This window comes from Trichomycterus rosablanca, chromosome 12, assembly GCF_030014385.1.
Source record: "Trichomycterus rosablanca isolate fTriRos1 chromosome 12, fTriRos1.hap1, whole genome shotgun sequence".
Taxonomy (NCBI): Eukaryota; Metazoa; Chordata; class Actinopteri; order Siluriformes; family Trichomycteridae; genus Trichomycterus; species Trichomycterus rosablanca.
In genome coordinates this window covers 28886151-28909996 of record NC_085999.1, presented here as the reverse complement: position 1 = coordinate 28909996, position 23846 = coordinate 28886151, and positions in this window count along the sequence as shown.

Genomic DNA, 23846 nt, shown 5'->3' with positions numbered 1-23846 from the left:
GTGGAAGCAGTAATGGTATTGGCAGAAGATGTAATAATATTAGAAGTAGTAGGTGTGGAAGTAAAATAAATATTATTAGTAGTAGAAGCAGTAGTAGCAATAATACAAATAGCAGTATTAGTAGAAGTAATAGGTGTAGAAGTAAAACTAGTATTAGTAGTAGAAATAGAAGTTGTAGTAGAGATGTACTAATGATAAAAGCAGTAGTAGCATTATTAGAAGTAATACATATTGAAATGAAATAAATATTAGTAATTCTAGAAATTAGTAGAAGTAGTATATGTAGAAGTAAAAGTAGTATTAGTAGTAGAAGTTGTAATAAAGCTGTAGTAGCAGTACTAGACGTAGTAGAGGCAGAAGTGAAAATTGTAGTAGTATTAGTTGTAGTATTTAAAGTAAAAGTAGTAGCAGTGTAAGTAGTAGAAGTAATAGTGGAAGCAGTAATGCTATTGGTAGAGAAGCAGTAATATTAGAAGTATTAGACACAGAAGTGAAAGAAATATTAGGAGTGGTAGAAGCAGTAGTGGCATTATTACAAATAGCAGTACTAGTAGAACTAATATGTGTACAATTAAAAGTAGTAGTAGTAGTAGAAGTTGAAGTCATAATAGATATGTACTTATGATAAAAGCAGTAGTAGCATTATTAGAAGTAGTAGATATAGAAGTGAAATACATATTAGTAATAATAGAAGCTGTAATAGCTTTGATACAAACAGTAGTATGAGAAGAAGTAGTAAATGTAGAAGTAAAAGTAGTATTAGTAGTAGAAGTAAAAATAGTAGAGATGTGCTAATAGTAAAAGCTGTAGTAGTAGTATTAGAAGTACTGGAAATTGGTGTAGTATAAGTAGTATTATTTCAAGTAAAAGTAGTAGTAGTGTAAGTAGTAGAAGTAATAGTGGAAGCAGTAATAATAATAATAATAATAATAGCATAATATAATAATAGCAGCGGTGCTAACAGCCAGGTTCAGCAGAGCACGATAGCCACGGAGCTAACAGCCCGGTTCAGCAGAGTAGAGTAGCCGCGGTGCTAACAGCCAGGATCAGCAGAGTAGAATAGCCGCAGTGCTAACAGCCAGGATCAGCAGAGTAGAATAGCCGCAGTGCTAACAGCCAGGTTCAGCAGAGCACGATAGCAGCGGTGCTAACAGCCAGGATCGGCAGAGTAGAATAGCCTCAGTGCTAACAGCCAGGTTCAGCAGAGCACGATAGCAGCGGTGCTAACAGCCAGGTTCAGCAGAGTAGAACAGCCGCGTGGCAGCAACAAACACGCCAAACCCAAAACAAAAACTTAAAATGAAAACATAAACACTATAGACAAAGACAACACAACAAACACAGTTCAGACATGGGGAGAAGCGGCAGTCAACAAAGGGATGCCAGCGTACTCTCACCCGACCATGACGCAGACAGTAGTAATCATATTGGTAGAAGAAGCGGTAATATTAGAAGTAGCAGACAGAAGTAAAAGAAGCATTATTAGTAGTAGAAGCTGTAGTTGCATTAATACAAATAGTAGTATTGGTAGAAGTAGTAGATGTAGAAATAAAAGTAGTATTAGTAGTAGAGGTAGAAGTTGTAGTAGAGATGTGCTAATGATAAAAGCAGTAGTAGTATTATTAGAAGTAGTAGACATAGAAGTGAAATACGTATTAGTAATAATAGAAGCTGTAATGGCTTTAATACAAATAGTAGTATTAGTAGAAGTAGTAGATGTAGAAGTAAAAGTAGTATTAGTAGTAGAAGTTGTAGTAGAGATGTGCTAAGAGTAAAAGCTGTAGAAGTAGTATTAGACATCGTAGATGTAGAAGTGAAAATTGTAGTAGTATTTGTAGTAGTATTTAAAGTAAAAGTAATAATAGAAGCAGTAATGGTATTGGTAGAGGAAGTAGTAATATTAGAAGTAGTAGGCATATAAGTGAAATAAGTATTAATAATAGTAGAAGCAGTAGTGGCATTATTACAAATATTAGTATTAGTAGAATTAGTAGATATAAAAGTAAAAGAAGCATTAGTAGTAGAATTTGAAGTCGTAATAGAGATGTGCTAATAATAAAAGCAGTAGTAGTATCATTAGATGTTGTTGGTGCAGATGTTATATACTGTATGTAGAAGTAATAGTAGAATTATGTGGCATTATTACAAATAGCAGTATTAGTAGAATTAGTAGATGTAAAAGTAACAGTAGTATTAGTAGTAGAAGTCGTAGTAGAGATGTGCTAATGATAAAAGCAGTAGTAATATCATTAGAAGTTGTTGATGCAGATGTTATATATGTAGAAGTAATAGTAGAAGCAGTAGTGGCATTATTACAAATAGTAGTATTGGTAGAAATAGTAGATGTAAAAGTAAAAGTAGTATTAGTAGTAGAAGTAGAAGTTGTAGTAGAGATGTGCTAAGGATAAAAGCAATAGTAGTATTATTAGAACCACGGTGATAGCTTAGTGGTTAAGGTACTGGACTAGTAAACAGAGAATGCCGGTTCAAGCCCCGCCACCACCAAGTTGCCACTATTGGGTCCCTGAGCAAGGCCCTTAACCCTCAATTGCTCATTGTGTTCCGCTCACTGTGTAAGTCGCTTTGGATAAAAGCGTCTGCTAAATGCTGAAAATGAAAATGAAAATGAAATTAGAAGTTGTTGATGCAGATGTAGTATAAGTAGAAGTAATAGTAGAATTATGTGGCATTATCACAAATAGCAGTATTAGTAGAAATAGTAGATAAAGAAGTGAAAATAGTAGTGTTAGCTCTAGTATTCGAGTCAAAGTAACAGTAGGGTTAGTAGTAGAAGTTAACAGTAGAAGCAGGAATAGAAATGGTAGAAAAAGTAGTAATAAAAATAAAATAATAGTAGTTATTAGTTATTAGTACATTTACTTGTAGTCGTCAGTATTTTATCAATAGTTTTATTATAAGCACCATTATTATTATTTATTTTACTTTTTTAATTAATTTTTACCAGAGACATGTGGATTAATTTCTCATTTGAACTGAAGTATTAAGAGCTACGTGCATGTGTGGACTGTAAAAACTAATGAGAAGTTGTGTGAGTCACGTAATGAGGAGGAAGAGAAAGAAAAGGAAAAAGAGAACACTAACCAGATGGCTTTACTGCTTTATTGAGTTTGGCCCAGAGCCTGTCAGCCCCTGCTGGGAACCCCAGGGAGTCTCTTGGTTCTAGGGCCTTTCTTGCACACTTACTTTGGCCTTGGCTAGTGGCCTTGCCCCAAATCTTCATGTCCTGAAAGAACACACACTGAGACACTGAGCAGAATGGTCCTATCAGTAGTGCAGTACAAAACTTTTATTTAAGGCCACTTGCAGTGACCTTAATGACTATAAAACTATTGGGTCTGTCTGAAAACCTAGTGAGCTGCCTTGCTGCCTACTGCCTACCATAAAACCTTGAACTCCTAAGGCAAATTATTTAGATGCACTACTCAGACAGCAATTACGTCACCACAGTTTTCTCTTACTTAGCTAACAGGACATTTAAACCTATGGGCTGAGGTGGCACAACCTGCAAGCACGCCAGCTAACATCTCACTATGTGTACCAAATAGGTTAAATTGTCACTGACAGGTCTGAATATGCAAATAAATGACACTTATACACCTTTATACTAAAAAAAGTATAAAGTATTCAGTCAGTTTATAGCTTTAAAATAAGGCACCTTTGTAGGCAGCATTATAAGGTATCTAAAAATTTAGACAGATGATGTACAATGCGTCTATATAGAGAGCTCACTAGGTTTTCAGACAGACCCATCGTATCGAATCTCAGCTCTGCCATCCGGCTGGGCTGGGCGGCTACATGAACAACAATTGGCTGTTGTTTAGGGATGGGAAAGTTCGTCATAACTGCTGCAATTACAACCTTTGCTAGCTGATTGATGGCGCCTGCACAGAGTTGGGGAATAATGCTGATCAGGGTGTGGCTCTCCGTGCACAATGTTGATCCGCATATGAACTCGCCTCGTGCAGGTGAAAAGAGGCAGTCGGTACTGATCACGGGTCGGAGGGGGAGTGTGTCAGTTGCGAAGCTCCTCAGTCAGCAGTGGAAGGTTGTATTGGTGTAATGTAACGCAACCAGAGTAATTGGATATGACTAGATTAGGGAAGAAAATAGGGGGAAAAATTTAATGAAAAAAAAAAAACTGGATTTGTCCGAAAGGTTGACCTTTTATTGCTCTGGTGTCCAGTTTGGATGCCTGCATGCCTGTTGGTGCGCTCAAAGGTGGACAGGAGTTAGCATGGGCGCTTTGACTGGTCTGTGACTATGCAGCCCCAAACACACTAGGATTAAATGATCTGCAATTTGAGCCACGGTAACTTTTCTGTGCTTTCTTGCGGTCCTTGGGACATCAGTGAGTCCTGGCTGCCCAACAACCTGTCGGCGGTTTGTGGCTTGTTCCTCCCTAGATCATGTCAGTGGTGTGGTGGAACTTCTCCTGTCAGAAAGCAAACTCAGACACAAGAGATTCTTTTTAGCTGGATACTTAGCTGGAAGTTTTTTGACAGCACAATTGTTGATTCTTACATATAGCATAGAAGCATACCGCAGTAAGAACAACTAAGTCATTTTACATAAGTCTTTTTATACCTCCATTGCTTTCTCCATCGCCAACCCCTCCTCCTCATAGCCGGACACACAAAGATAATCAGTAAGATGCTATGACACATATTCAAAAATAAGAAGATACATATTGATGCCATAGCACCATTAAGTCTGCTATGTTCTAAATAGTTCTGGTCTTGTGATGTGATAATCTGTCCTTCTTAGGTATCTTTTGTTTTTACATCCTTGTTATGTTTATGTTTAAATGTTCTATCTGATTGTTTTGTTCTCATCTGTGACCTCGGTCGCAGTGCTCCTAAAACCATATTACTGAATATGTGTTTTACATTCTACACTATATGTGAAATACTTTTATATGATTTTATAAGAAGCCCCCTACTCATATTAATTTCTATCACAGTGGGTACTCACTATAGTTGCCTGTGAGCACCTGTTCCTGTTTTAAATATGCTTTAATCTGGCCATAATGAATGTTGGATTGTTTTTTGGATAACCAGTAAAATAAAACTGGTTTGGAGTTTTAACAGGAGTCATTTTTGGAACCGAAACACATCTCAGTTTTTAAACTTGTATTACTTTTTATTGTCAATTTTAAATGTCTGTACTGCATATCACTAACATTTTGACACTTAGTGTCTCTTTGTGTGCCAAAATTGTTTTTTATTATTAAAGGATGCCAGATCTGAGATAGACCCTGCTGCCAGCTTGATGCTCTACATCCAAATAAAAATAGTTGGACTCCTTTTGAAATAAATAATTACTTTTGGATACTTTGTTGGACCAAGACATGCCAAATTCATTTTCTGTTGCCTGGGCTGCTTGGTCAGACAGCATAAGCATTCTAGACTTTAAAGCCAAAATAATGTTTTCAGACAATTTTATTTCTAAGTGGTGCAAAAATAAATAAATAACATAAAATACATGATTTCTGTGCAGCATAATTGCCTGGCCTAACAAATGTTCTTTTGACTGAATGGGCACAAAGCCCCATAAATGCAGACACTTCAAAATGTTATAGAAAGTCTTCACAAAAAAGTAGGTCTGTTTTATTTGGAAAGAAGTCCAATGCTATGTTGTTGATTTATGGTTTTATGGTGTCCATATACTTTTGGTCATATAGTGTACATTCAAAATTATTCATACCACTTTAGCTCTTGGTTTTCTTTGGATTGGTTTAGCATAGGGCTGGCACATCAGTCCGATACTGGCTCAAATCACTGGATCGGATATTGGAAGGAAAAAAAAACGTGTAATCCGATCCGATACTGTTGCTTAATGTGAATAACACCTAATGTAAATAACACTTAATGTAAATAAGGCCATGGTTTGTGTGTAAAGGAAATAACACACAAAGATATGTTCCAACCGAGTGCAATTTATTGCCAGCTCACTCGGCAACTGCTGTAACAAGGTGCATCTTGATGACATCATTAACATGTGCCACTGATCTACAACTCATCCACAACAGCCATTCAGAAATTAAAACAAACTGATCTACTTAAAGTTTTAGTATTTTAAACAATCATTTACTACTGCCACATCTAAAAACACTGTTTAAACACAATAAAAATCGCTTTATAAATGATAAATTTCTCACCTGAGATAAAGAAAACTTGTCCCTGCTTGGAGGTCTCTCATATCCTCAACGATTAATCCATTAGTGTTATGAAATAAAACAAACTACTCCGTTTCCCGTTTAGCCACAGATGTCCTCTTCAAAATCCAGCAGGGTTTAATCATCTAAAAACGTGACAGAACTTTAACGGAAAATCACAACTCTTCTTCAATTCTAATTGGTCCATCGCGTTTGATTGACATCCACATCTTCCAGTTGTAGACACTTTGGACGACATGCCGTAAAGCGAGATGTGTCACATGAACAACAGCTCGAATGTAAGTGAAACCAAAAATGCTGCTAAATGTTAAAATAAAAACAGCAGTTTTGCATAAGTGTGATGTTGTAGGTTCTGTATTTATTCCTTTAGAATATTCTGAGCATTGTTATTTAGATAGCTAGTTTAACCATGGTGCATTGAGACATGTATTATTACTGCTTAGTTGTTTGAGAGAAGAAATGACGTATCGGATTGGTATCGGTATCGGCAGATACTCAATTTGCAGTATCGGACATAAAAAAGTGGTATCGAGCCAGCCCTAGTTTAGCATGGTAGTGCAGCTGATAATGTGGGTGGTTTACAGTTTCAAGGACCTAGGTTTAATCTTCTTCTTCCTCTGTTTATGAGGGGTTTGAAATGTAATTTTTTTCTGTATTCACAAATGTTTCTCTGTGTACTGTGGTTGCCTCCCACTGCCAAAACACACATCAATCTGAGAATCGCTGCTCTAAACTGGTACTGTGAGAGTTGGGTAGTGGTTGCAGGGCAGCATTGCTTCCAAAATAATGACTGAACTGTTTTTAATGTTTAACATGCACCACCTAGAACAACAAATAAATAAATAAATAAATAAAATGAAATTAATTAAATTTAATTAAATTAAAGAAGAAGAAGGAAAGAAAAGAAAAAAATGGTCACATGATCCCGTTAGCAAATATGTATTTTTTTCATTATACTTGCCTGGGTGGGGTTAAAAAGTAAGTAATTTATTTTAAACTTCAGGTGATACACTTCATAAAATATGAATTGGCTTTTTGGCCGTATCTGCTGATTAGGAAGCCACGGTGAATTGAATGGCATTATTTTATGGCTGGGTTATCTCAAATGAGATTGTAATTGAAGTGTATGGCTTTTCTCAGGGACTTTATTCTGAACCATAAACCAAGTGAAGCTACATTATGCTTCTCTTTATTTCTCTGATTGCCTAATATTGCTTCGTCATGCACTGCTGTTCTCATGTGACAAAATACTGGGTCCTTTATTTTAAAAGAGTCCAAACCTGGAGCAAAGGAAAGAGTCTGCTTCCAAAATAATGACTGAACTGTTTTTAATGTTTAACATGCACCACCTAGAACAACAAATAAATAAATAAATAAATAAAATGAAATTAATTAAATTTAATTAAATTAAAGAAGAAGAAGGAAAGAAAAGAAAAAAATGGTCACATGATCCCGTTAGCAAATATGTATTTTTTTCATTATACTTGCCTGGGTGGGGTTAAAAAGTAAGTAATTTATTTTAAACTTCAGGTGATACACTTCATAAAATATGAATTGGCTTTTTGGCCGTATCTGCTGATTAGGAAGCCACGGTGAATTGAATGGCATTATTTTATGGCTGGGTTATCTCAAATGAGATTGTAATTGAAGTGTATGGCTTTTCTCAGGGACTTTATTCTGAACCATAAACCAAGTGAAGCTACATTATGCTTCTCTTTATTTCTCTGATTGCCTAATATTGCTTCGTCATGCACTGCTGTTCTCATGTGACAAAATACTGGGTCCTTTATTTTAAAAGAGTCCAAACCTGGAGCAAAGGAAAGAGTCTTATGTTCTGTGTTTTGATCAGAATAAATATAATTGTTATCCTTAGAGAAATGAGCTTTTGATATAAATCCAGTAACCCAGGGGTTTCCAGCTATGAACATGATTAAATAAATACTGTAACAGAACGAGCAACACTGTCTCCGGGGAAAATCAGAGCAGAAGTCATTTGAGTTTCAGTATGAAAAGTATCACTTGCTTATTAAAATATCACAGTGTAGTTTGCTGGGCTTTTGTTAATACATTAACAAATATGAAACATAATGGTTTTCTCTGGGCAAAGGGCAAAAATCCCAGTAACATGGTTGTATTTTCAAAACAGGGACTCCAAATGACATATGGTGCAGTTATACATTGTCCGGAACAAACACAACAGACACTTTCCACGACTTCTTTCTGCTAATGAGAACTATATCATTTACTTATAAGAGCCTTGCCCATGGGACCAACTGTGCCAGCCTGTTGGTGGTAGGGTTAAACACTCAATAGTCTGGTATTGCAGTCAGGTGACACAGCCTTGCACCGCTGATACTAGAGTTTGAGTCCCCAGCCTAGATTGGTACTCGGGTGGCGAGATGCAGTATCACCTACTTGTTTTAGGATGACTTCTGTCTGGTAAAAGAGGCAACTTAAGGGGTTGAGGAATACTTGAGTTTAGCGTGTGATGTCTCATTAATAAATACTTAATTAATCAATGAATAACAAAACTCCCCAAATTGGTGTTTTGATGATGGTAGTAGAGATTGCTGGCTAACATCTTAGTTCAAAATTTTCCATGGATGTTCAGCTGGACTGAGATTGGTTGGGTTTGCACTGTCATCCTAGAGGATACAATTTTAATTAGAATAGAAATGTTTCATCATATAGTCAAGTCTAACTTTGCATTGAATTGGAATGTCCATATTCTATAAGGAGAACGCACACTTGCAAGTCTAAACACAAAATGAGAAATTTTGCTATACTGCCTGACCAAGCAGCCAAAGTAACAAAAAAATGCAGTTGGTATGCCTTGGTCCAAAAAAGTATCTAAAAGATGATCGATTGATTGATTTTGCATTTCCCCCCAATTTTCCTCCCAATCTAGTCATATCCAATCACCTGATTGCATTACGCTTCCTCTTTACTGATGTTGACCTCCACTCTGACTGAGAAGAGCCATGACTATCACACACTCGCAGTAGCCGACAGCATCTTTTTACCAGCACAAGACGAGTTCATATGTGAATCAGCTTTGTGTACAGAGAGTCACACCCTGATCACACATTATCCCCTGTCTCTGTGCAGACGCCATCGATCAGCCAGCAGAGGTCGTAATTGCATCAGTTATGGCACAATCCCTGAAACAACAAGCCAATCGTTGTCTATGTAGGTGCCCAGCCTGCTGGGTGGCAAAGCTAAGATTCGAACAGACGAGCTAGTGTGTTTTACCGCTTTTACCGTTTTACCGAGTGCCACATGATTTATTTTTTAAAGAAAGGAATCCAAACAATTATATTTAAATGTAAAGCATCAAGCTGGCAGCAGGGTCTGTCTTAGATCTGGCATCCCTTAATTAAAAAAAGGCAAACGCAGAAACAAATTGTCACATTTTTTAGTGATTGGTCATTTTCCTCAGAGAGTTTCAGTTGCGTTTCAGCGTTTCAATGCAGACATCTAATATTTACAATAATAGCAAGCTCCCATGTGCTAGCCTTGGATGGATGTCATAATTGAGGTGAAAATAGACAGTTGTAACGCTGAAAATAGAGATGTTTACACTATTTATTAATAACTAAAGACAAGACAAAACAAATGGACACAAAACACGACTTAAGCTAAATGCTTTGCTAACTGTTAAACATGAATCCTAAGCTAAACATGCATTAGACTAAGACTTAGAACATGAGCCAACAGGGGCTAACCAGGGCTAAACAGGACTAGATGGGGCTAAAGAGGACTAGACAGGGTTAAACAGGACTAAACAGGGCTAACAAACAAAGGTTAAGGCAAATGTGGACGGACGGACAGGCAGGCAGGCAGGCAGGCAGGCAGGCAGACAGACAGACAGACAGACAGACAGACAGACAGACAGACAGACAGACAGACAGACAGACAGAATCAAAAGCAAAGTATCGCATAGCAAACCAAACTGATAAGAGTTAAATCAAAATCATACGCTGGAGAAAGGGCAAACCAAATCAAAATAGCCTCCTTAAATACACAGATAATTAGCCCTCAACAGGGTTCAGCTGATGTTAATTAGCAGGGGACCAATCAAAAAAGGGGCACTGGCTTCAGGCTGAACACAAAACAACATGTGCTACTGGAGAGAGGGGCGTGGCAGGGGTACCCGAGTTCCAGCTTCCAGCAGCACATAGAGGCTGGAATCGTGACAACATTGCAGGGTGGAAAACAACATTTCCATAATTCTAACCACTAAGCCACACTGTCATTTTATACATATGGTCCCAGAACAAAAAAAAAGAAACACTGCTGTATGCCTTGTATTGTAGTATCATTTTACAAACTTCAGAACAATTGACGTTGGCGTGACTAGAAGTGATTAGTATACAGCGAGTAAATTATGCACGCCTCTAGTATGAGTCAATCTAACAGTGAGATGAGTTCTACATAAAAAGTTTCCTAGCTATTTTTAGATTGAATAGTTTATGTTCACTTCTGACAGGCTTTCTAGTAGAAGATGGCTGGAATGATGGATGAATGCCCAGCTAAAATCCACAAATATATTTCAGCATGTGCACCTCTTAGCTTCTCTAATCCGTTTTTGTAAGTGCTTCATCACTGGATGTGCTGGAATGCATTCAGTTATCGTTTACCGTTCGGCACGGCTGGTGATTTGCTCGGGGAATAAAAAAGTTGATGCGCTGTAAAAACGAATCGCGTTGCCAATAACGTTCTGACAATGCCAGGCGTGAGCCAGTATCGACATCTTTAGAGACAACAAGCTCAGCTCACAGTCACAAGAAAAAGATTGGCACAGTTTGTCATTGAACATGCCAGCTAATGTATTTATTCAACCGTCGTCCACCTCAGGCTGAAGAAAAAGAGCAGGCCGGGTCGATGGGTGTTAATTATGCACACATAACGAGGGTTTGTGCACATTTTCTTCGATCAATAAAGGTCACACATTTTTCTCTTTTTTTCCACAGGCTTGAGTGGGTTTTAATAATTGACCTGTTGGGATTGATGATGTTTGAAGGACAAAACGTCCTAAACGTACGGAAAAGTGAATACAGGTCAACCAGCGTCGCACTGTTAGTGGCTCTGAACGTCACAAAAAAAGGTTTTGTAATGATAATTCATCAACGTCTTACAGCTCAGTGCTGTAAATGTAAATGCTGTCCAATGAGGTTTGAATATATGAGTTTTTAGGGCAGTGGTAGCTGGTTAAGATACTAAACTAGTTATTAGAATGTTGCTGGTTCAAGCCCCACAGCCACCAAATTGCCACTGTTGAGGCCTTGAGCAAGGCCCTTAACCTTTAATTGCTTGAGTTGCATTTAGTCATGACTGTATGTCACTTTGGATAAAAGCATTTGCTAAAAGCTGCAAATGTAAAAAAAAATTACTAACTAACTAACTAGCTAAAACAAATAAATGTTTTGATGATGTTAGTGGAGATTGCTGGCTAACATCTCAGTTCAAAATCTTCCATGGATGTTCAACTGGACTGAGATCTGTTGATTTAACACTGTCATCCTAGAAGATACCAATTCCATTAGGATAGAAATGTTCCATCATATAGTCAGGTCTGACTTTGCATTGATTTGCAACGTCCATACTCTCTAAGGAAAAGCAACCTTAAATCCAATAATAAAGGCACAGTGTTATTCTGTGAGGGGCATTTTGTTTTGAGGTCAAGCGTTCAGACCTGAGGCCTAAACCCTGTTAAAACACACAAGTAGTGCTTTGGACTGAAGCTCCTACCATTTGTACCCTAATAATAAACCTGTTCTTCCAACTCCCCAGTGGCTACTGAGACATAACTGAATAATGACAAGAAAAAATTTAAGAATTTGCAGAAATAATAAGGACATGTTTTTGTAAACAATAAATAAATAAATAAATAAATAATAATAAAATTGGACATCCCTTCTATTTTCAAGTGTATGTTTTAGCCATATTTATTGCTAACCATTTAAATAAATAAATAAATAATAATAATAATAAAAAAAATAATAATAATACAATTGGACATCCCTTCTATTTTCGAGTTCATGTTTTAGCCATATTTACTGCTAACTATTTAAAAAAAAAAAAAATAAAAAATAAAAAAAAATAACAAGTAAATAAACAAGTAAATAAACAAGTAAATTAGTAATATTAAATTTCCAGCATGATGGTGCTCATTTGCACACAGCAAGGTGTAGATGGATTCCAGTGAGTCCTGACCTCAATATCACTGAGCCAAAAACTAATAATTGTGCTACTTGTAGCAATGATGATAACTGACAGCCAGTTTAGATTGTCCAATTAAACTCTTTGTGGCTTTCTCTGGGTTGGTCAAGTATTCAAATAATTGTATCATCAATCTCTAGTTCCCTAGTCCTGTCTATGTAACAGCTATTAGTCTTTATTTATTTATTTATTTATTTATTTATAAATTATAATGTTATAACATTTGGGTGTGTTCTATGAGAAACATTTTATTCAAGTTTGCTAAAAAAATTTTATTGAGTGATTCATACAATTATTTGGTTTAACATTATTTCACACACAAGGACCATCACCTTTTGGTTAACACTACAGGAACTAAACTCAGTTTGTCCTTTTGTTTTCTTTTTTCTTTAAGAATGACACTATTACTAGCTATTTCTTTTCTCATTTCTCTCTTTTCTTTCCACCCATTCATTCATCACAGCAGTTCTAGCAAGTAAGCCTGCTGCCCTTATGAAACTGATTTCTTTCCTCTATTTTTTTTGCCTCTAGTCTTCCAGCTATCAGTGTAGATAGATAAAAAAATGAGGAGGTACCTGGAGGAGAGGAACATCTGGGTAGCTCTAGGATGCCTGTTCATCTGTGTCTCTGCACTGAATAAATGCTGCTCATGAGTGCTTCCATGTCTTGGGGACTTGCCCTTGAGGAGTATTAGTATATATTATAACTAGGGCCCTAGTAAATCTTTGGGAAAATGTGCTTAATTTCCGGACCTTGTTTTTCAAATATTACACATTAAATTACAGTACTAAACTAAATGATAGAATAAAAGGAAGCTACAAAACACAGCACAGCTACCTTAGTCGTTGAATGTAAACCTAAAACATCCAGCAACGGTGCAAGGCTCCATGTTCTGTTTCAAGGACAAAAATTCTCGTCCGTGGTTTGACACACCCTCTTCCCCTGCATCCACAGAACTGGTTGGGAGGTTTCCAAACTCAGTTACCTGTGTCGTGTTTTTAGCTGCTTTAGACTTTTGACTAACCGATTGCTAACTAAATTGCTGTAGGATTGCTAGGACCGCCTGAAATTGCAAATTAACTAGTAAATGTGAGACCCTTAAACACTATATAAATGAAAAATTTTAAATTGCTAAACATTAATTAGGTAGGGCCTTAATTACACTGTGTGTGTGTTCGAAAACCTAGTGAGCTGCTTTGCTGTCTTACTGCCTACATAGGCAGCTGCCTCAGTAGAGAGGATTCTAATAAGTCGATTACAAGTCAGGTTATTTAAACGCACTTCTTAGACAGCAATAACATCAGTTTTCATTTACCAAGCTAACACAGTTAGCCTCATGCCATTCAAACAAATGAGATGAGGTGGCACAACACGCTAGCATGTCAACTAACATCCCCCTCCATGTACTGAAAACAGTTACATTTGCTGACAAGCCCGAATTTGCAAATAAATCACACTTGTGCAAGTTTATACAAATTAAAAATCAATTATAATTTATTTACATTTGAAAAGAACATATATATATACTGTATATATATATATATATATATATATATATATATATATATATATATATATATATGTATATACTGTATATATACAGTATATATATACATTTTGTGAGAAAAGTTATATGAATGCTGGGATTGCCTTCACTGCTCCCTCATTATTCTGTCAAAATATTGTTCAGATTTAAGATGCCTTAGTAGTCGGCATTTTAAGGCATCTAAGAATTCGAACCACCCGGGATGACGTAAAATGCTGTCTATGTAGAGAGCTTACTAGGTTTTCGAACAGACCCTATATGGCCAAAAATATGTAGACAACTGAGCTTTTTGGGCATTCCATTTCAAAACCAATAACATTATTTTTGCATCAAAGTGCTGGGTGACAGATTCTAACCTTGTGTTTGTTTGTGAGAAGCTTCTGTGTGTTCCTTTCAGGTGTGTTGTCCTCCCATCACCACTTAAAACAAATTGCTCCTAATTGGTTAAATTGACAAGCCTGTGGTGTTGTTTCCAAGTTTTATTGCCAAGCAACCAGTGTATCCTGGTGGTACTGTACTAACCTCAAATCGGGGGCTGGAGCCTATCCCAACTTTTCAATAGGTGCAAGGCACACAGTAACACCGTGGACGGGATGCCAGTCCATTGCAGGCCAAGCACATATACACACTCCCATTCACTCATAGGGCAATTCAGTGACTCCAATTAACTTGACTGCATGTTTTTGGACTGTCGGAGGAAACCGATGCTCCCGGAGGAAGCCCACGCAGACACGGGGAGAACATGCAAACTTCGCACAGAAAGGACCCGGACCGCCCCGCCTGGGGATTGAACCCAGGACCTTCTTGCTGTGAGGCGACAGTGCTACTCACTAAGCCACCGTGCCGCCCTTGATGTCAAATAAGTGTTAATTATTCATAAATACATGTGAAACATGTGAAAGTACAATACTATTAAAATTAAAATCAATAGAACACGAGAGGGAGTGTGTTATCGCAAGGGCGAGTGCCGTAGATCATCACAGCCGCGATGTTATTCGCGATAACACACGACCTCAAGTGTTCTATTGCTTTTATACAACAGTTTTTACAAAATAAAGAAAGAAAATAAATCAAAAAGCCCTGAATTTCATATTAAATATGCTTTAATATTGACAATACATTCCGCCAAAAAGTAGTTCCACAACGAATATAAAGTTTAACACTACAAAGCAGACATCCCAAGTTGCAAAAACTCATTTCAGGGAGGTAAGAAGAACAAGAAGAAAAAGGCAAGAACCTCCGAAGGGAAAAAAAGAAATAAAAAAGCTCTCACACACACACCAAAGGATATGGGTGATAACAGAACTCTGCTAACTGGGCTATTAAGCTAACTGTTCGCGTTAAAAACACATTAAAGTTCCCTACATAGTGCACTAGATTGTGTATCAGATCGTGGATTTATGTTCCCTACACAGTGCGCTACATTGTGTATCAGATCGCGGATTTATGTTCCCTACATAGTGCACTAGATTGTGTATCGTTCCCTACACAGTGCGCTAGATTGTATATCAGGTAACGGATTTAAAACGAGATCGGGAATAAAGTCTGTGACGCCTGCGTGCGCGTTTGTGTGCATGAAGTTTGCCGTTACTGGCAACGCGTCAGCGGAGTAATACAGTTGTGGTGTGAAAAGGCCGTGCTGTTATCACGAATATCAGCACGGTTAGAACGCTTCTCAACCAATCAGATTGTAAGGTCGGAACTAACTGTTGTATAAATTGGAATATGTAGCCACGTATCTCTGGTATTTAGTTGCCAATTCATAACCAAACTCCATCTGTAGAACAGCGAGACTGGTGTGAGTTGAATCCTCCCTCCAAGCAGTGACTGAACTTTACTTAAATGAAGATTACGTATTCAAAATCTGTGCAATATGTTATCATTCAGAAGTAATTCATGACCTTTGACTTTGAAAATATATTCATATATTCATTTGGTAAGGAAGTTGAGCTTGCCACTTAAAGCTGCTGGCTTGGTTGAATGCATATGAGCTTGGACACACACACACACACACACACACACAATTCTAAGCATCAACATACATCTGAATTATATATGAAATCCATCACCCAAGGTTTAAAAATTGAGATTAAGTATAAACAATATTTTAAAAATTAATAAAGAACAATGTTACTTAAAACCTGAGTTATACTTACACAGCAGTGTGTCATGCAGGGGCCTGACACAAACCCATAGACATCTTCATTTAGATTATGTCCCTATGTCCTTGTTTAAAGGGATTATATAAATTCATAAGTCCCCATACAGTCCCCATACACCGATTAGCCATACCATTAAAACCACCTCCTTGTTTCTACACACATTGTTTATTTTATCAGCTCCACTTATCATATAGGAGCACTTTGTAGTTCTACAATTACTGACTGTAGTCCATCTGTTTCTCTGCATGCTTTTTTAACCTGCTTTTACCCTGTTCTTCAATGGTCAGGACCCCCACAGGACCACTACAGAGTAGGTATTATTTGGGTGGTGGATCATTCTCAGCCCTGCAGTGACACTGACATGGTGGTTTTGTGTTAGTTTGTGTTGTGCTGGTATGAGTGGATCAGACACAGCAGCGCTGCTGAAGTTTTTAAATACCATGTCCACTCACTGTCCACTGTATTAGACACTCCTACCTAGTTGATCCACCTTGTAGATGTAAAGTCAGAGACGATCGCTCATCTATTGCTGCTGTTTGAGTTGGTCATCTTCTAGACCTTCATCAGTGGTCACAGGACGCTGCCCACGGGACGCTGTTGGCTGGATATATTTTTGGTTGGTGGACTTTTCTCAGTCCAGCAGTGACAATGAGGTGTTTAAAAACTCCAGCAGCGCTGCTGTGTCTGATCCAGTTATACCAGCACAACACATACTAACACGCCACCACCATGTCAGTGTCACTGCAGTGCTGAGAATGACCCACCACCCAAACAATACCTATTCTGTAGTGGTCCTGTGGGGGTCCTGACCATTAAAAAACAGGGTTAAAGCAGGCTAAAAAAAAGTATGTATAGGAATAGATGGACTACAGTCAGTAATTGCAGAACTACAAAGTGCTTCTATATGGTAAGTGAAGCTGACAACATGGACAGTGAGTGTAGAAACAAGAAGATGTTTTTAATGCTATGGCTGATCGGTGTATATACGTAGCTTATATAATTTGACACTAAGTACACATGATATTGCAAAGTGTGTCAAATAAAAGACGAGATGTTTTTAAATAAAAGTCCAGTATAAACCTGCCGTAAGCTTTGCAGCCTGAGCTTTTCACTTGTTGATTCTTAAGACTAGAGAGGCTTGTGTTATCCAGCTGGGAGTGATTGCTGGGGATTACTGGCTTTCAGTCATGTGTGACACTGCTGTGCTTCTCAAGCTTGGGATTGTATTACGGTTTTTTTCTGTCCATGGTTCTGAACCGCTACTACGTTCTCACTAGATTACTATGTGTACAGTATATACGTACAGTCATTTTCATTTACCTATCATAGTTGTGCTGCTTGCTCTACATCCATGCTGCACAAGGGCACATAAATATGGCAAGACTTTATTATACTAGTCCACACTGAATTTTTATTAAAGCTGTAGTTATAGTTATTATATTAATCATAAATATATAGGTTTTACTGATGTTCTCAGTTTTTTTTGCACAATACTACTATCTGCACTTCTAATAAATGCTAAGTGCCCTTGTACCTGTACTGAGCAATGACAATAAGTTGAATCTATCTATCTCTTTCTCTGTCTGTTTCTGTCTGTCTGTCTGTCCGTCCGTCCGTCTGTCTGTCTATCTATCTATGTCTATCTGTCCGTCTGTCCGTGCATCCATCTATCTATCTGTCTGTCTGTCTATTTATCTATTTGTCTATTTATCTATTTGTCTATCTATCTGTTCTCCCATCTGTCTGTCTGTCTGTCTGTTTATCTATTTGTCTATCTATCCATCCGTTCGGCCATCTGTCTGTCTGTCTGTCTGTCTGTCTGTCTGTCTGTCTGTCTGTCTGTCTGTCTATCTATCTATCTATCTATCTATCTATCTATCTATCTATCTATCTATCCGTCCATTCTGCCATCTATCTATCTATCTATCTATCTATCTATCTATCTATCTATCTATCTATCTATCTATCTATCTATCTATCTATCTATCTATCTATCTATCCATCCATCCATCCATCCATCCATCCATCCATCCATCCATCCATCCATCCATCCATCCATCCATCCATCCATCCATCCATCCATCCATCCATCCATCCATCCATCTATCTATCTATCTATCTATCTATCTATCTATCTATCTATCTTTGTGTCTGTCTGTCTGTCTGTCTGTCTGTCTGTCTGTTTGTCTGTCTGTCCAACCTGCCCGCTTGCCCATCCATCCATCCATGTCTGTTTATCTATCTATCTACAAAAGAGAGTTATGCTATACTGTTTGTGTACATCCCCTACTTGAGCAGTTACATAGACCAGACAGCATAAATTGCTGTTGCAGCTATAGTGAGATGAAACCTATCTGGCTTTCTCCTCCCTCAGACAAATTATGTCTGTCTCAGACCAACTGTGTCTGTTAAGTGTCTGCCCAGGCCAGTAGCACTACAGAGATTTAAATTGTCTGCGTTGGTGGGATAGTTGACTGCTGCATAATTTAACAAAGCTGTTTCTTGATCAGAACATATGTACTGTCAAAGACCTGCCAAATATACAACACAACCAAGCTGTGGAAGAATGTTGTTTACAGACTGCTGGCTGTGAAGATTGCTGCTGCAAGAGAGCCAATCTTTAAAAAAAATATATACAAAAAATATAAAATAAATAAATAAAAAATCTGTCAAATGGTGGGATCACACGTCTGCTGCCATGTCTCACAGCATGATGAGCCAGGTGCTTGTCAATAAATCAGGTAGAAAACAGTTATTTTAGGAAACAGTGTGATCCTGTTAAATATTTTAGATGGTGAGTTGAGTGGGATGTTTGATATCATGATGTACACTATATGGCCAAAACTATGTGGACACCTGAATTCAAACCTGTTGCACATTTCATACCAGAATCAGCCTTAAAATACATGTAAAGTCCATCCTACCAATTAGAGATAGAATAGCCTAATGTTGGACAATTATGCCTGTACTGCAATCAATGGTCCAATATATCTGAAAGATTGTAAAAATGTTGCCAGACCACTAGATGTCCTTTACACAAACACTACAAGTGTTCCTTTGATACACAGGACTGATGACTGTTGTTATTTAGTTACATGTTGATTTTTGCATCCACCATTGTGCTACTGTGCTCTAACCAGAGATGGGGACTCGAGTAAGTTGCACACACAACGACTTCAGACTTGACTCGGACTTGTTTCGAATGACTCAGACTGAACTCATGACTCGCAAAAAATGACTCGTAAACAACAAGAGTTGCAATGGGTAAATGTTACAGCCAGCTTCTGGCGTAGTGATGAAGCGTCACTCCCATTAGTAAATAATGTTGTTATTTGCATTTATTCAATTTGTGTCACACAGATGATGTGTCAATGAAACGCTTGATAGACTTTCTAACGGGTTCGTGTTTTACTTCACAACCGGGAAAAGTTTGGAGGTTTTTAATTATTAGCACACATTTACAAAATAACTTGCACAAATGACAACATACGGTTATAAAATGTAATAGCATATGAAAGACCATAAGCTAAGGTAAGCAGTGGTTATGATATTTTTTGCTGTGTTTTCGATTTTGGCTGCTGTGCTGTGATTTATCGCACGCTTTTGTTTTGCAATGAAAACAAAACGTATCAGTTTAAGCTTTTAACTGGTACCTTCATATAACGGAAAATACATTCATTTGCTCAATGACTAGGAAAGTAAAGGCACAAAGTAAAATGGCAAAATACAGTTACTAATCTGAACTTACATATTATTTGTTTATTTCTATGCTACATTTCCAGTTCATGTTCATGTTTTGTGTATATTATATTGACTCGTGACTTGACCTGGACTCTAGCCTAAAGACTCATGACTTGACTCAGACTCGTATGTTGTGACTTGTAAACATCTCTGGATCTAACTAGATGTGGTCATATAAATGTCCACTGGAAGAGGAAGTTTTCCAAAGCTGGCTAGAAAATGTCTGTTTTTGAGTGTCCAGCTCACTGGCAACATGGGTCATAGAGAAAGCTGCCGGTTGCATTAAAATCTTGTGTCAAGAAACTCCAGTGACCTGACCTCACAAATGCTATTTTGAGACACATTTCCAAATCTTTAAGGTAGAGACCATCTTAATGCCCATGGTTTTGTAATGGAATGTCTAACAAGATCATGGCCAGGAGTTATATTTAAAATGACAAACTGACTTTGGGTTCAATACCAGTCAAGACAAAGTCTAGAGGGGGCTGAATACATGGAAGTTAAATCAAAATAAATAAAGAATCAAAATTAGTCAAAACTGGGACGATTTCCCATGTGCCCCTTCTTTGCGTTGTCCCCAAATGAATACACCCACTTTCTCTGTGTGCTCTGGCAACCTCTGGTCAAAGAATGCCACATGTTACACCAAAACTCTAATCTGGGCTAGTGTACTAGACCGCTGCACTTGTCTGAATATTTTATATATTTTATATCTGCATGAATAATAATTAGAATTGCTGTTTGAAGTTTTTGGAGTCTACTTTACATGTGCAGATTCACTTTAGCTAATGTATTAAAATAAAACCCTATCGTCAGTCAAGCAAAGAAAAAAAAGAAAAAAAATGTAGAAAAAAAGCTGATTAGCACCTGAAAAGAAAAGCCGATCCTCTCCAACCAGTTGAGCGATTTAGTCTTTCTTCATGAAACGGTTCGGTTGTTGTTGTTTCTCGCCCACTTGTTCCCTGTGGCTTGCTTAACATTTACAGTCGGGAGAATACGGGAGGGAGGAGAAAGCATGAGGGAGAGAGAGAAAAAAAAAGAAAAGTTATGCCTTGGGGGCTAAAAAAAAAAAAAGGTCTCTGTGCATTGTGAGTGTGTTCAGATATTCACAGAACGCTTTTGAATTGTTGCATCCCACATCAGGTCGAAATGGAAGTGAGATGCTGCGTGCTGTTTTACAGCTATTTGCTGTGGGTAATATGCTGCTTTTTTCAGGTGTAATAATGAATATGGTTGCAGTTCTGTGTGCTTCACGTGGAGTGTGTGTGTGTGTGTGTGTGTGTGTGTGTGTGTTTATTAGTTATCTTCATTAATGCAATGCCTCCAGATGCATGCTGATGCAACCCCTTTAGCACATGTCAATATGTGTGTGTGTGTGTGTGTGTGTGTGTATGCACACTCAAAAACAAGGCCATCAATCAGACAAGGGATTAACCTTGTTCTGATCTCTGACATTTCCCTTTAGTTCTGTAAAGGTGAAATAAGCTCTCAGATGCAACAGACTTTAAATTAAATAATGTTTTGAGGGTACTCATGGGGCACAGGGGTCTGATATGCTAGGGTACACAGCAGGAGTCACTGTTGCAGCAGTAATACTGAAAAACCCAACCCAACCTTCTTTTCCTTAGACATCATCCAGTCGTGTCTTATGGGGCACCTGGTCAGGTGCTGGACTGGCTACCACCACTGAGTACTGAGTACTAGACTAAACTACTGTGGTAGTGGGTTAGTGTATTTTGCCACTGTTCCACCTGATCACCTGTATTGGTGGGTAGCACTGTTGCCTCACAGCAAGAAGGACCTAGGTTTAATTCCCAGGTAGAGTGGTCTTGGTCCTTTCTGTGTGGAGTTTGCATGTTCTCCCTGTGCCCGGGTGACTTTCCTCCGGGTGCTCTGGAGTCCTTTGACAGTCCAAAGACATGCAGTCAGGTTACCTCAAGCTACAAAAAGCCATGACTGTGTCTATGTTTGTGTGTGTGCCCTGTGATGGACTGGCAACCTGTCCAACACACCACTCTTAGTACCCAGCATGCAATGCCAAAAAAAGAGAGATACATAAAACAAGTCAAATTTGATTAAATCTAAAATCAAACTGTTTTGAAAATGGACTGTTGGACATTTGCAGTGTTAAATCTGTACATATGCAGATTGTTTCTCTTAATATTTAAAAACACAAAACAGTATGATGCTATGAAAGACTGTAAATGTCAGACACCAGAATTAGAACAGGAAAGAAAAATAGGAAAGATTTTCAGAGGTTCTCTGTGGCATTGTTTTTCTTCATTACAGGATTCATGCCAGCTCTTAGACACAGTGTGCTGCCAACTCAAACTGGAATAATTTTGCCTTCTGATTAAAAGAGAGTATGACTTGTAAGCATCCCACTGTGCCATCAGAAAAAACCCTAACAATACTGAATAATGCATGATTAAATATTTCAGTATGTCTATTGGTGATGAGAAATCATAGTTAGTTTTGGATATGTCTCAGAAAAGCACTCACTGTAATTAATAAGAACATTTGATATTGGAATCACTATGTGGGTTGCATGTGGGATCTATTGCAGGTCAGCAGCATGAGCATGACATGCAAATAAAATATCAATAAATATTAATTATTTTAATGTAGTGTTATAATACATTAAAACATTAATATAACAAATAAAGAGCTACTTTGTGATATTTCACTTGAGTTTGTATTTTTATGGCAAATATCATGAGACATTTCATTGGAACTGCCCTAACATGTGATGTCATTGTGATTAGAATTGATTTGACCAGCTAATAAATGTTCATTGAACTATAACACAATTCAGTATCAGAAATGATTAATTATGTGCTAACATTATTAGAAAATAATAATAATTATTATAATCCACCACTCACTCACTCACTCACTCACTCACTCACTTTCTTAACCGCTTATCCAATCAGGGTCGTGCGGGGAAGGGGGGTGATGGAGCCTATCCCAACTTTTCAATGGGCGCAAGGCACACAGTAACACCCTGGATGGGGCTCCAGTCCATCGCAGGGCAGACACTGGACTGTGGGAGGAAACCGGAGCTCCTGGAGGAAACCCACACACACAGGGAGAACATGCAAACTCCACACAGAAAGGACCCGGACCGCCCCGCCCCGCCTAGGGATCAAACCCAGGACCTTTTTGCTGTGAAGCAACAGTGCTACCCACCGAGCCACCATGCCGCCCAATATCTGAAACAGTTGCAACATGAAGGTCAGCAAAATACAGTAACAAAAATCATTTGAGATTTAAAAAAATTTCTTTTAAATCTTTATTTAACTGACAAAAACAGACCCAAAAAAGTATTTTAAATCTAGTTCAACATAATTCAATAAGCTAATTTGAAATACATAATATTGCTTAATTTACTGTGGCAGGAGGTTGAGACTGCAGAATATAAAAATATAAAATATAAAATCAAACTTGGTTCTGGATTTTGGACAGGACGATGTCTTGACTGTATTTTTCATAAGAGTAAAATTCTTGATCATAGAGTAAAATCAGTATAGGCAGAGTGTGGGAAAGGGCTGCTGATGAACCCCTGAGCATGGCACCTTGGATTAAAGCATCTGGCAATGTAAGAGTATTTCAAAACCTTGGACAGCACTAGCTGTACGGTGGGATATGTATATGTTTCAGCACCTTGGACAGTTCTGTATTGAAGTTAGTGATGAAACGGATTTCAGTACCATGGATAGCTCTGCATGTTGGGTGAGAGAGAGAGAGAGAGAGAGAGAGAGAGAGAGAGAGAGAGAGAGAGAGAGAGAGAGAGAGAGAGACACACAAATTTCAGAACCATGGAGAGAAACATCATCGAACATTGGTTCGAACTGGAACGGAGATTAAAACAACCCAGTCTGATTATTTTTTGTCACAAAGTAGAATTAATATTGACCAAAATTTATATCTGGTTCATTTTAACCAAGAGTTTGGTTGATCATTTAATTTAAGGGTGTGT